This window comes from Neofelis nebulosa, chromosome 4 (assembly GCF_028018385.1).
Source record: "Neofelis nebulosa isolate mNeoNeb1 chromosome 4, mNeoNeb1.pri, whole genome shotgun sequence".
Lineage (NCBI taxonomy): Eukaryota > Metazoa > Chordata > Mammalia > Carnivora > Felidae > Neofelis > Neofelis nebulosa.
Window position 1 is genome coordinate 47,952,298 of NC_080785.1, and position 11,819 is coordinate 47,964,116.

The 11,819-nt window shown below is 39.9% G+C and overlaps 1 protein-coding gene, 1 long non-coding RNA gene and 1 other non-coding gene across 8 annotated transcripts in view; 1 reads left to right on the forward strand and 2 right to left on the reverse strand.

The window, feature by feature from the left end:
* The window catches only part of ZNRF2 (zinc and ring finger 2), a 144,495-nt gene that overhangs the window by 131,432 nt on the left and 1,244 nt on the right, over positions 1-11,819 (reverse strand). The gene's annotated exons all lie outside the window — the stretch shown is intronic.
* LOC131509189 (uncharacterized) lies at positions 1,916-11,810 on the reverse strand. Its single transcript, XR_009260351.1, has 2 exons — positions 8,661-11,810; positions 1,916-6,068 (listed from the first exon to the last, which is right to left on the reverse strand). It is a non-coding gene; the product is annotated as an uncharacterized LOC131509189 (long non-coding RNA).
* On the forward strand, positions 6,975-7,082 carry LOC131511197 (U6 spliceosomal RNA). Its single transcript, XR_009261400.1, has one exon. It is a non-coding gene; the product is annotated as a U6 spliceosomal RNA (small nuclear RNA).

Genomic DNA, 11,819 nt, shown 5'->3' on the forward strand with positions numbered 1-11,819 from the left:
TTCCAGTTGTCCTCCCTGACTTGCAGCAACTAGGCAGCTATCCCACCCCAACCCTGGCATTAGACTGGAGGTTTGTTATTTGGAGGGAGAAAAGTTTCTGGACTTGGGGACAACAGGAATAGTGACAGGCAGAGGTCCCTACTGATAACGAATATGAAAATTAAGTGAAAAGTACCACACTGAGTGTTAACAGTCCCGACTTTCTTCTCCTCTGCTCCTAGAACAGAGGTATAAAAAAGTGCATCCTCCAGGCCAAAAAGAGAGAGAGAGAGAGAGAGAGAGAGAGAAGCCACTCTGGAAAATATGACCAATTCAAGAGAAAAAGACACTAATTCTTAGGAATTTCTTAATTCCTAAGAAAAAGGGCACAGACAGATACCCCTAGGTGTTCAGACAGCTTCCAATCAGCTTTTTAGTGCTTTAAAAATGAGTGAATAACCAACCAACGATCACCAAACATTTGAAGAAAGAACCTAATGAAAGACTGAAGTCAAACAGAAAAAGCAACTGGGAAGAAACTGAGTAATTGGGAGGGTAAAAAAAGCATATGCATACACACAAACACATGTCATTAATAGTCTGAGGAAAAGATCTTGTACCCACAAAACACAAACAAAATGTATGAAAAAATTCACAAAAAACTCTCGGAAATTTTAAAAGATTACAGAAACCGACAAAAATCAACTGAAGGGTTAGAAGATAAAAGCTGGGGGGAAAAATCCCCTCTCAAGAACAAAAAGATATAAAAAAGATAAAGCAAAGGATCACTCTATATCCAACACTGAAATAATGAGAAAAGAAAATGGTGGAAGAAATAATCACAGAAATAATTTTTAAAAACTACCCAAAATGAAAGGCCAGAGTTAGCAAATTGAAAGGACCTACCAAGTATGCAGTGCATGAACACAGAACCATTCCAACACATGTAATATCGTCTTCCCACTTAATGCTATTTTGCATTGTGTTTCTATCATTTGCCACTGAAAAAGTCTTAAGACTCTATGACCACAATGCAACACTTCTAGGGAACACTAGAAATAACAAAAGGGCAGTAAGAACAACAGTAAATTTCCCACCAAAACACGTTAAAGCCACACTTCAACTCCTCGCTAAAAGAAAAAAAAATCTAAATGTAGTGAACCAAGGGCACCTGGTTGGCTCAGTCAGTTAAGCGACCAACTCTTGATTTTGGCTCAGGTCACGATCTCATCGTTCATGAGATTGAATCTGCATCAGGCTCCGCGCTGACAGCACAGAACCTGCTTGGGATTCTCTCTCCCCCTCTCTGTGCCATTATCCCATGCATGCTCCTTCTCAAAATAAATAAACTTAAAAAATTATAAATGTAGTGAACAAAATGATTTCTCAAGGGAGTTCATTTAATGACAGTGAAAATACTAAGTATCTAAAGCTATGGGAAGTGACTACTTATATGGACCAAGGGGGTAATCATCGCCTTAATGTTTTTATCTTTAAAAAAAGAACAAATGAAAAATAAAGTGAACTAAGAAACTTGGCTGGCTCTGGTAGAGCACGCAACCCTTGATCTCAAGGTCATGAATTCTACACTGGGTGTAGAGCTTACTTAAAAAAAAAAATTAGGGGTGCCTGGGTGGCTCAAGTTGGTTAAGCATCCGACTTCAGCTCAGGTCATAATCTCCCAGCTTGTGAGTTCGAGCCCCGCATCGGGCTCTGGGCTGACGGCTCGGAGCCTGGAGCCTGTTTCAGATTCTGTGTCTCCCTCTCTCTCTCTGCCCCTCCCCCACTAGTATTCCGTCTCTCAAAAATAATAAAACATTAAACAAATTTTTTAAAAAAATAAAATTTAAGAAAAGCTAGGAGAAAGGGCAAAATTAACTTTACAAAATGAGAAAGAAAATAAAAGAATACTAATGAAATTTAAAAATCAATAATAAAAGTGGTAAAATTTATTCAAATCAAAAGCTGGTTCTTTGAAATGAATTACATGTAATAACTCACTATGCACAGTATATGCTTTATTTTTCTCAGCTCATATGTATACAAATAGAACTGAAACATTATCACAGACTAATCAGAATTCAAACAAAAATTAGGATATACAAGATGTCAGAATTCATTAAATTCAAATGATGGAATGTACTTATTCTTTTTTGATACACTAAATTTATTATTAAAAAACGGGCACTGAATACAATAATGACTGACAGATATTACTCAAAATCCACTTTAAGTATTAAAAAACCTCACTGGAGTTTTCATGGGGAGAAAAAAAAAAAAAAAAAAAAAAATCAGACAGTCCTGAAATTATACCTTGCTCGAAGAAGCGGCCCTTTCCAAAGGGCAATTCAGCAATAAACATCAAATGCCTTGAACAAATGCATACCTTTGGTTCAAACAATGCCACATCTCTGATAAATTTTTAAGAAGTGACTGGAGAAACATAAAACATTTGCGAGTCAGGGTTCTGACAGCAATAGTACACGGTGACAGCGCCCACTGCAAACAAACTGTATAAAACCCCAGCTCCCCTCTCACTCTCCCTCTTCCACACATCTGGTTGGTAAGAACAGGAAGGACATCAAGAATCTGGCCAGTCCACACCGCCTCCAGCACTACCACCCTGGCCCAAGCCACTGTTATCTGCTGCCCTGATTTTTTTAACTCCTTACCTGAGTCTTGCCCTCCAGCATCCACTCTCACATCGTGGCCGGAGTAATCCTTTAAAGCCCAAGTATGAGGAGGTGGGGGCACTGGGGGACCCAGTCAGTTAGGCTTAGGCATCTGACTTCAGCTCAGGTCATGATCTCATGGTTTGAGTTCAAGCCCTGTGTCACTCTTGCTGCTGTTAGCGCAGAGCCTGCTTCAGATTCTGTCTCCCTCTCTCTTTGCCTCTCCCCTGTGTGTGCGTGTCCTCGCTCTCAAAAATAAACATAAAAAAATTTTTTTAAGCCCAAGTCCAGTTATGTCAATCTTCTGCTCAAAAAACTCTCAAATGCCTCCCCATCTCTCCCTAAAACAAAAGTCAAAACACCAGGTCAGTGGTTACGAGGCATGTTAGGATTCTGTCCTACCCAACCCCTCTCTGCTCTCACCTACAACCCTCTGCACTCCAAATATACTGGTTTCACGGCTGTTCCCAGGACACATCAGGTACATTCGTTTCTCAGGGCCTTTCTAGAAATTGTTCCTTCTGCCTGGGTATGCTTTTCCCCTAGAGATCCTTCATGGCTTGCTCCCTCCCCTTGGTTTGAATGTCAACCTTGTCAGCGAGGTGATCTCCAAAACATTATTTAAAACAGGGGCAAGCCTCCACCCCACAATCTCTATCCACCTTCCCACTCCATTTTTCCCCATTGCATTCAACACCCTCTGACACACTATGTGTTTTTACTTGCTTACTGTCTCCCTAGAGTAGAAAATAAGGTACCTGAAAGCAGGGACATGTGTTTTATTTCTTCACTTTTGTATCCCTAGGACAGTGAATGGCAAAATAGGTTCTCATTAAATGTTTATGGATTGCATTTTGGAACCCTGAGCAGTCATTAAAAACCACGTTATAAAAAATTCAAAGTGATGGAAGAAACTGATGAAGTGGAAACAGGGTGTTATCAAAGAATATCAAACCCATATATCAAAGAAGAAATCACAAGAGAAATTAAGCAATATTTTTAACTCTAAGGTAAAACCACTTCACAATTTGCGGGATTCACCTAAAGCAACTCTCAGAGGGAAATGTGTAGCCTTACAATCTTACATTAGAATGTGAGAAAAGTTTAAAATGAAAAGTATAGAATGAATGTTCCAAAAACATGTATATGAAAAAGTAGACATCAACATTTTATTCTAGTTATTTCTGGTGGCAAGATTACAAGTGATTTGCTATTTCTTTTGTGTGTTTTTCAGTATTTTCTGATTTTTTCTAATAAATATTATTTTTATAATAAAAAAATATTTCAATCAACTTCTTTTCCATGGGTTCAATTCTAACGGCTGTTCTCCTACTCTGCTTGTCTCTTAAAATTCTTGTTCCCCAGGCCTCCATGCTTGCTCCTCAATTTATATTCATCCCATAGTAATTTTGTCCATTTTTTGGCTTCACTTACAATCTGCTGATTATTTCTCAAGTTTTTGTAATGTTCTACATTAGTGATGTTCCAACTGCTTAAAGGATACTTCTAAATGGAACTCCTATAGCCACGCAAAATTTAAGCAGGCCTAAAAGAACTAATCATTTCCTAAAATTTCTTCTTTCCTTTTTTAATATTGGTTAATGACATCATTATGCATCCAGGCTCTCAATCCTATCGGTTCTACCTTAGAAATCCTAATCAAATCCAACTTTTCCTCTCCTTCACCAATGCCATAATTTCAATTTAGGCATCTTCCACCAATTATAGTCTAAAAGAGTCCTAGCCTGGGGCACCCGGGTGGCTCAGCTGAGCTTTCGACTCTTGATTTCAGCTCAGGTCATGATCCCAGGTAGTGAGATGGAGTCCTGGGTTGGGCTCCGAGCTGAGTGAGGAGCCTGCTTAAGATTCTCTCTCTCCCCCACCCCTTGCCTGTTCATGCGCTCTCTGAAATAAAAAAAATTTAAAGCAAGAGTCCTCCTAGCTTATCTTCCTACTACCTCTCCCCTCCTAACAACCAACTTAATCATGATTAGCAATGTCATAAAGTGTCACAGACTGCACACTGCAGTACTCGGGAAGGTTGCCATCCATATCAACTATGATAGGAGTGTTGCTACTTTAAAACTTGGTTGGTTAGGTAAAACAAAGGCACAGCACTATAAAATCCTTCAACAAATGGTCCAAACCGAGTTTTCCAGATTCATGCTCTCATCAGTCCTCCTTACACACTACAATCCAAACCTTTCAGTGTACCCTATCAAAATCCAAGGCTTTTGTGGATTCTTTAGTCTATAGCGTCTCCCCTGCACACAACTTCTAAACCTTTCAAAATACAGTTCAGGTGTTACCTTCCTCTGTGAAGTATTCCTTACCTGAGACAACATACCTTACAAAGCATTTTGTAATAGTCTTATTATGGCACTTGTTACAATATATAATAATCTCAAATTCAACTGGGACCTGAGCAAGCACAAGAGAGGCCAGGTTTGTACCCCTGACAACTACAATGCCAGCCCTTAAAAAGAAAAAAGAAAAAAATTATGTTTACTAAAGCAACATTTACCACATTATTACAACTTTTCTAAAGTAAATAAAAAATGAATTTAAAAATAAAGTTAGAACAGTTGCATCTTTAACTGGCCAAACGAAGTCTATACCCAAAGGTGGTTACACTTTACGATGGTCACATATGATGTCTGCCTTCTGAAATTTACACCTGTCATTCCCTCCCCTTGAGTCTGAGCAGGGCCTATGACTTCTAACCAGTGGAAGCAGTAAAGCAACGGGCTGTGTGTGATTACACGCACGCATTTACGTAAGAGTATAGCACCAGTTCATCTTGCTAGACTTTCTCCTTTGCTGGCTTTGAAGAAGCAAGCTGCCATGAGCCTAGCAACCATGAGGAAATCAATTTTACCAACCAGAGGGGGCTTGAAAGTAGATGCTATCCCAGTCGAGTCTTGAAAAAACAACCCAGTCCTAGCATACCTTTATTGCAGTCTTGCAAAAGAACCACGCTAAATTGAACCCAGATTCCTGACCTATAGAAACCGTGAGATAATAAATATGCATTGTTTTGGTCAGCAAAATTTACAGTAATTTGGGGCATCTGGTTGGCTCAGCCAGTTAAGCACCCGACCCTTGATTTTGGCTCAGGTCATGATCCCAGGATCGAGGGATCAAGCTCTTCTTTGTCAGGCTCTGCACTGAGTGTGGAGCGTGTTTTATCTCCCTCCCTCTGCCCCCTCTCCCCTGCTTGCACTCTAAAATTAAAAAAAAAGGGGGGGTTCCTGGGGGCTCAGTTGGTTGAGTGTCCAACTTCAACTCAGGTCATGATCTCACGGTTCATGGGTTCGAGCCCCACGTTGGGCTCTGTACTGACAGCCTGAGCCTGGAGCCTGCTTCTGATTCTGTGTCTTCCTCTCTCTCTGCCCCTCCCCTGCTTGCACTCTGTCTCTAAAATATTAAAAAATGTAAAAAAAAAAAAAAAAAAAAAAAGAAATTATAGTAATTTGTTAATAAGGAGCATGGAAAACATATAATGAGAACCTAAGGTATTTCTGAACCCTTTGTTGTTTATACAAAAGACATGTTTTCCCCAATTTCTAAACACTTAAACAAGTACAGAACAAATTTAAATGATCAGTTAATACCAGTCAAGTGCATGCATAATTAAAACATTTAATTTTTAAATTAAAATACTTTGCTACATAAAACTTTGCCTGTATTTCTCTTTTTTTAACCAACTTACTAATATACCCAATTGTACATATACCCAGTATATGCAATAAGTATAATATTAAAGCAATTCTCCTTATAAACACAGGATAAATAATCAATACTTTAAAAGCTAGTATCTAGGGGAGCCTGGTTGGCTCAGTCAGTTAAGCGTACAACTTTAGCTCAGGTCATAATCTCATGGTTCGTGAGTTCAAGTCTTGCATCGGCCCCTGCTGTCAGCACAGAGCCTGTGTGGGATTCTCTATCCCCCTCGCTCTCTTCCCCTCCCCCCTCCCAAAAATAAACATTAAAAAAAGCTGGTATCTAATGACACTGGTAACCAAAAAACAAATAAGAAACCATTTACTAGTTACCAGGCAAAGCAATCAAATTGGAGGGGGCTGGGGACTTGCTGGAGGCACCACTTTTAGTGAAACAACTGTCTTTGCAGCCAGCAAAGCATCAGAGGTACTTAGGTCAGACAGCTTTCCTATCAGATGATGCCCGGTGCAACACAAACCACCCCTCCCTCCAGCCCATCTTCTACCCTGCAGTCAAGAGAAGTTTCCAGGGGAAAAAGTAATAAAATAAAGCTGGAGGTAGAAGAGAGGAGGGGAAAAAAAGAACTGTCAAAATATTCCCGTGTTCCCTTTGGCAGTCCCTATACTAAAACTGGAATGATACAGACAAGATTAGCATGGCCCCTGCACAAGGATGACACTCAAAATATTCCCAACGCAGAAACTTCTAGGTCAGAGTCCACACTTTAGCAAAGCATACAACGCAAGGTATCTTCTACGGTGTTTAAAGACACGTGGGATTACAAGTGAGAAACACTGTGCCACCTGGGTGGCTTAGTAGATTCAGCCTCCAACTCTTGATTTCTTAGGCTCAGGTCATGATCTCACATGGTTTATGAGATCCAGCCCTACAAGTCAGGCTCTGCACGGACAGTGCCCAGCCTGTTTGAGATTCTCTCTCCCTCTCTCTGCCCCTCCCCCACTCATGCTCTCTCGCAAACATTTTAAAAAAGAAATCCTTAAAAAAAAAAAAAAATGTGAAAAAATATATTAACCACCAGAGTTCTTGTTCTTTTGAGAAGTGACAGAGGTGGTAGTTTTAAGTGTAATTTTGCTTAGGAAAAAGCACATATTTCTATTCTGCCACACTGCACAAAGATTTTCAATTGAATAAAATTCAGCAATAGGAAGATTAATCACAATACCCCAATTCAAACATTTTTGGCACTAGATAACTGGTAAGAATGAGAACAATTCAGTAACAACTAATGAAGATAATCCACTACCTTAAAAACCTTCACCTATCTTGAAGATTAAGAGAAATAAATCTGCCTGGAAATACAGGTTTTATTTAACATATTCGTGTTAAGAGATAACATACACTCCAACACAAGGAAGCAAGTTTCCTCAGGAACAGGAGGCACCTGAATTACAGACTACTGAAACACTCAAGGACACAACTCAAGCCATCAGAAGGCCAAAAGCAATTGAGTACCACCAGTTAATTGTCCAGATTAATTCATTTTACATGGTCACTTCTAGGTGCATGGATAGGTTCTAACAGAAGCCCACATGATTTCTCCAGAAATAATCTCCATTCACTGGTATATTTGTATACTCCAATTTTCCTTCCCCATCCTTGCTGGATCATTAAAGACTACTATTCTACCACTCACAATAATTGATTTTAAGTTTATTTATTTTGACGGGGGGGGGGGGGGGGGGGAGGAGGGAGAGGCAGAGAGAGAGGCAGAGAGAGAATCCCAAACAGGCTACGCACTGTCAGCACACAGCCTGACACCGGGCTCGATCCCATGAACCTTGAGATCATGATTTGAGCAGAGATCAAGAGCCAGATGCCTAACCCACTGAACCACCCAGGTGCCCCCATAATAGATTTCATGAACACCAGCAACTTGATAATAGGGAAAATGTAGACAAAAAGCCGAAAAAATCCTAAAATGCCACCAAGGCTTTTAAATTATTGGCCTATATATCAGTGAAGACCTGTTTTAAAACAAACATGATAGCCAAGAGAAGGCTTTTGTTCATTTTAATAGTATTAAACTCAGCAGTCATAAAACAAAAGAAACATCCTTCAGTTCTAGGGAATTTCTGTAAACTAAAGTATCTGGATTAAGCACCTCTCTTCAGGTTTTCTCCAGAGAGAAATAAGAAAGTATACACAGCTAAAATGCACATTCAAAACATAAAACCAACAGAGAAAACTTCATGCAATTTGGTTATTCATTATGACGAAACTAGTAACAATTCAACCTGTTAGACTAATATTAAAAAAAAGTGGTACCGTTTAGATTTTCCTTTTCCATAAATCACATGACATCCTAAAAGAGAGTAACAATTTTGAATCTTATTAGCACTGTATTTTCTTATTAGGAAATAATAATGTAAATATCAATTAAAATAAGTTTTACAAAATTACAGCAAAACTTCACACTAATTCAGAAATATTCCTTTTCTCAATTTTCAGAGGGCCTTACTTTATATACACCCAAACATCTGTACAACCTGTAACTGAATAAACACATTAATACCATAATACAAAGAAATTAAGTCAAAATGAAGTATAATCAAGTCTAATTTTTAAAATAAGGTTCATCATCTGAAAAAAACATAAAAAGAAGGTAAGATTCATCTGGTTTCCTAAATCCCAGGATGAGGAAAATCTTGCTTCTATTAAATCTCCCTGATGAACCTATCCACTGAAATAGAAGCAAAAATCTCATGAAATCAAATGCCACTACAAAGATGTGTTCCTGCATAAGTGTGCTCCATCCACTTGTCTTAACTAGGATTCAAGGTAGTGGCATACTGATTTGTTCCTACCATACAATAGAAGCAAGTAATTTCTCTGATCCCCTTCCAGGCTCTCTCAACTGGGGTTCCTCATCTGAACTACCAAGCACAGATAATTTGACCGTTTTCTCCAATTTCCCAAGAATGATACATAACTAGAATCGTTCTAAATGCATAGTAGAAAAAAGTGAATTAGCTGCATACATCAGAGAACTTAGGCCATTAGGATGCCATTCTGTATACAGACCTGGAAGAAATACTGCCACAAGTTCCACAGAGTCACTGTGTTATTAGGCTCCAGTCATCCTAACCCCCAAGGTATTTAAAAACAAACAAAAAAACAAAACTAGGTGCACAAAACAAAACTAGGAACTTCAACAAGAAAAGATAAATTTGCTTTACTTCTACTTTTAGGAACCAGATCTTTTCATTTGCTAATTTACTATGAATTAATAGCAATAGCATGAATGTCAACTATCTTCCCCTGGCTCTAAATGGAAGGGGGTTTTTTTGTTTTTGTTTTTGTTTTTTTTTTTTTGAGAAAGTAAACCCATACAGATCTACTGACTCTTTGTTAAAGGAAATTACCAGCTCTTAAAAAAGAGATAGTGATCAGTATATTAAAGAAATGAGATATTAATTTGACAGGCTTTTTCGTATTCCTTTAGCAAGCTTTTAAATACATCTTTGGATGATCATAACTGCTAAATGCAGTTGCTTTTTCACTTTAAGATTTTTTTTAACCTTTTTTTTTTTTTAATGTTTATTTTTGAGACAGAGACAGAGCATGAGCAGGGAAGGGGCAGAGAGAGGGAGACACAGAATCTGAAACAGGCTCCAGGCTCTGAGCTGTCAGCCCAGAGCCCGACGCCAGGCTTGAACTCACGAACCATGAGGTCATGACCTGAGCCGAAGTCAGATGCCCAACCGACTGAGCCACCCAGGCAGCCCTAACTTTTTCATTTTTAAAGTTTATCTATTTAACTTTGAGAGAAAGACAGAGACAAGGAGAAAGAGAATCCCAAGCAGGCTCCACACCATCAGCGCAGAGCCCAACACGGGGCTGGAACCCACAAACTGTGTGAGATCATGACCTGAGCTGAAATCAAGAGGCAGATGCTTAAACACCTGTGCCACCCAGGTGCTCTTTAATCTCCCATTCTCAAGAAACTCTTGTTATTCCTCAATGTAGTGACTACAGCCGTGTTAATTACGATCAAACTAACCTTCAACTACGTTAATTATGATCAAGCCACAGTAAGGACGGCACTAGTTCTTTTTCTCAAAAAAGGAAAAGCTTTTAATGGCCCAATTTTAGGAAATGTCAGTATTTCTACTTACGTATCAAAATTATAACAATTAAAGGTAGGTAAAGAGTTATTCTATATTGAATGTGCAAAGCAGCATTAAAAACATGGAAAAAACTAAACATGACATTCTCGTTTTCAATTTATGCTACCATGAATAGTGATAGTACAGAACATCAGGGCAGATAAATAACATTACTGAACATTCCACTTCAACTCAAATCTCTCACATTTGGAAACATGAATAAAAGGGCCACAAAAAATGGAGGGGATAGTTTTCACTGTTCTAGCTGCGCTCACTTGTGAACATAATGCAATGATATGGGGAGGTTTATCTTCTATAGTCAGCATCTCTAATCAGATTAAACTTCAATTTCTTTTCATGAACTGGGAAGGGAGGGGTGTCTTGATTCATTTACTGTGTTAACCGTTTTGAGGTAAAGTAAATCACCACTGAACACACGAGGCGGCCAAACTCCGTTTCCTCAGATCAAGTGCACCCTTCCTCTGTTTCTACACAAAAGCACATCATTTCGCTATTAAAAATGTCCATTTCTCACAAGTGACTTTTCCTGAACTCTTGTCAACACTGCTTTTCCGAAGCACCTCGGCTCTTACTGCATCTTTTGGGCAGAGTCCTGATACTCAGCCTCTCTTTAAGAAACTGGTTTCAATGTTTAAAATGCCCTCCTCCTCCAAAGTAAGAGGAGCTCGCATTAACCATTATCTAAAGTCGCAGTTCACTGGAGTCAAAAAATGCATTTTTTTCATCACACATTCAACCCATTCAACTGCTCGCAGTAGGTGTGGCTACTTACATAGACTTAAGAATTACAGTTTTATATTAACAGCCAGCCCAAAGGAGAGAACTGCCTCCTTTTTCAAATACTCCCACGTTCCTTGGAGACCCTTTGACTCTTGGCCTTTAGAAAACGCTCACCACTTGGGTCCCCGGTTAGCACTACGTTTGGCAATGGGTCTTCCGCTCACTTCCTGATACTAAAAAGGCCACAAGCACAAGGGCTGCAGGGTCGGTTTGTTTCAAAAACAATCTTTGCTCCCTTCACCCCAAGGGGAAAACGTGTGCCTCCTCTGCTGGGGACCCACTCGGAGGCGGGGGTGCACCCGGTGTCTAAAACCCAAAGCCCAGGGCGCAGCGGGAGCGGCGCCGCCAGGGTTAAGCGGCGCTTTTCCTCCCCAGAGGGGCGAGCGGGCCGCGAGGCAGAGCCGCGGCGCTCAGGCTGAAGGAGAAAAGGAGAAGGGTAAAAACCCAGCGCGGCCGCGGCCCACGTGCCGCCCGCGGGAGGCAGGGAACCCGGGAGCCGGAGAAGGGAGGGAGCCGT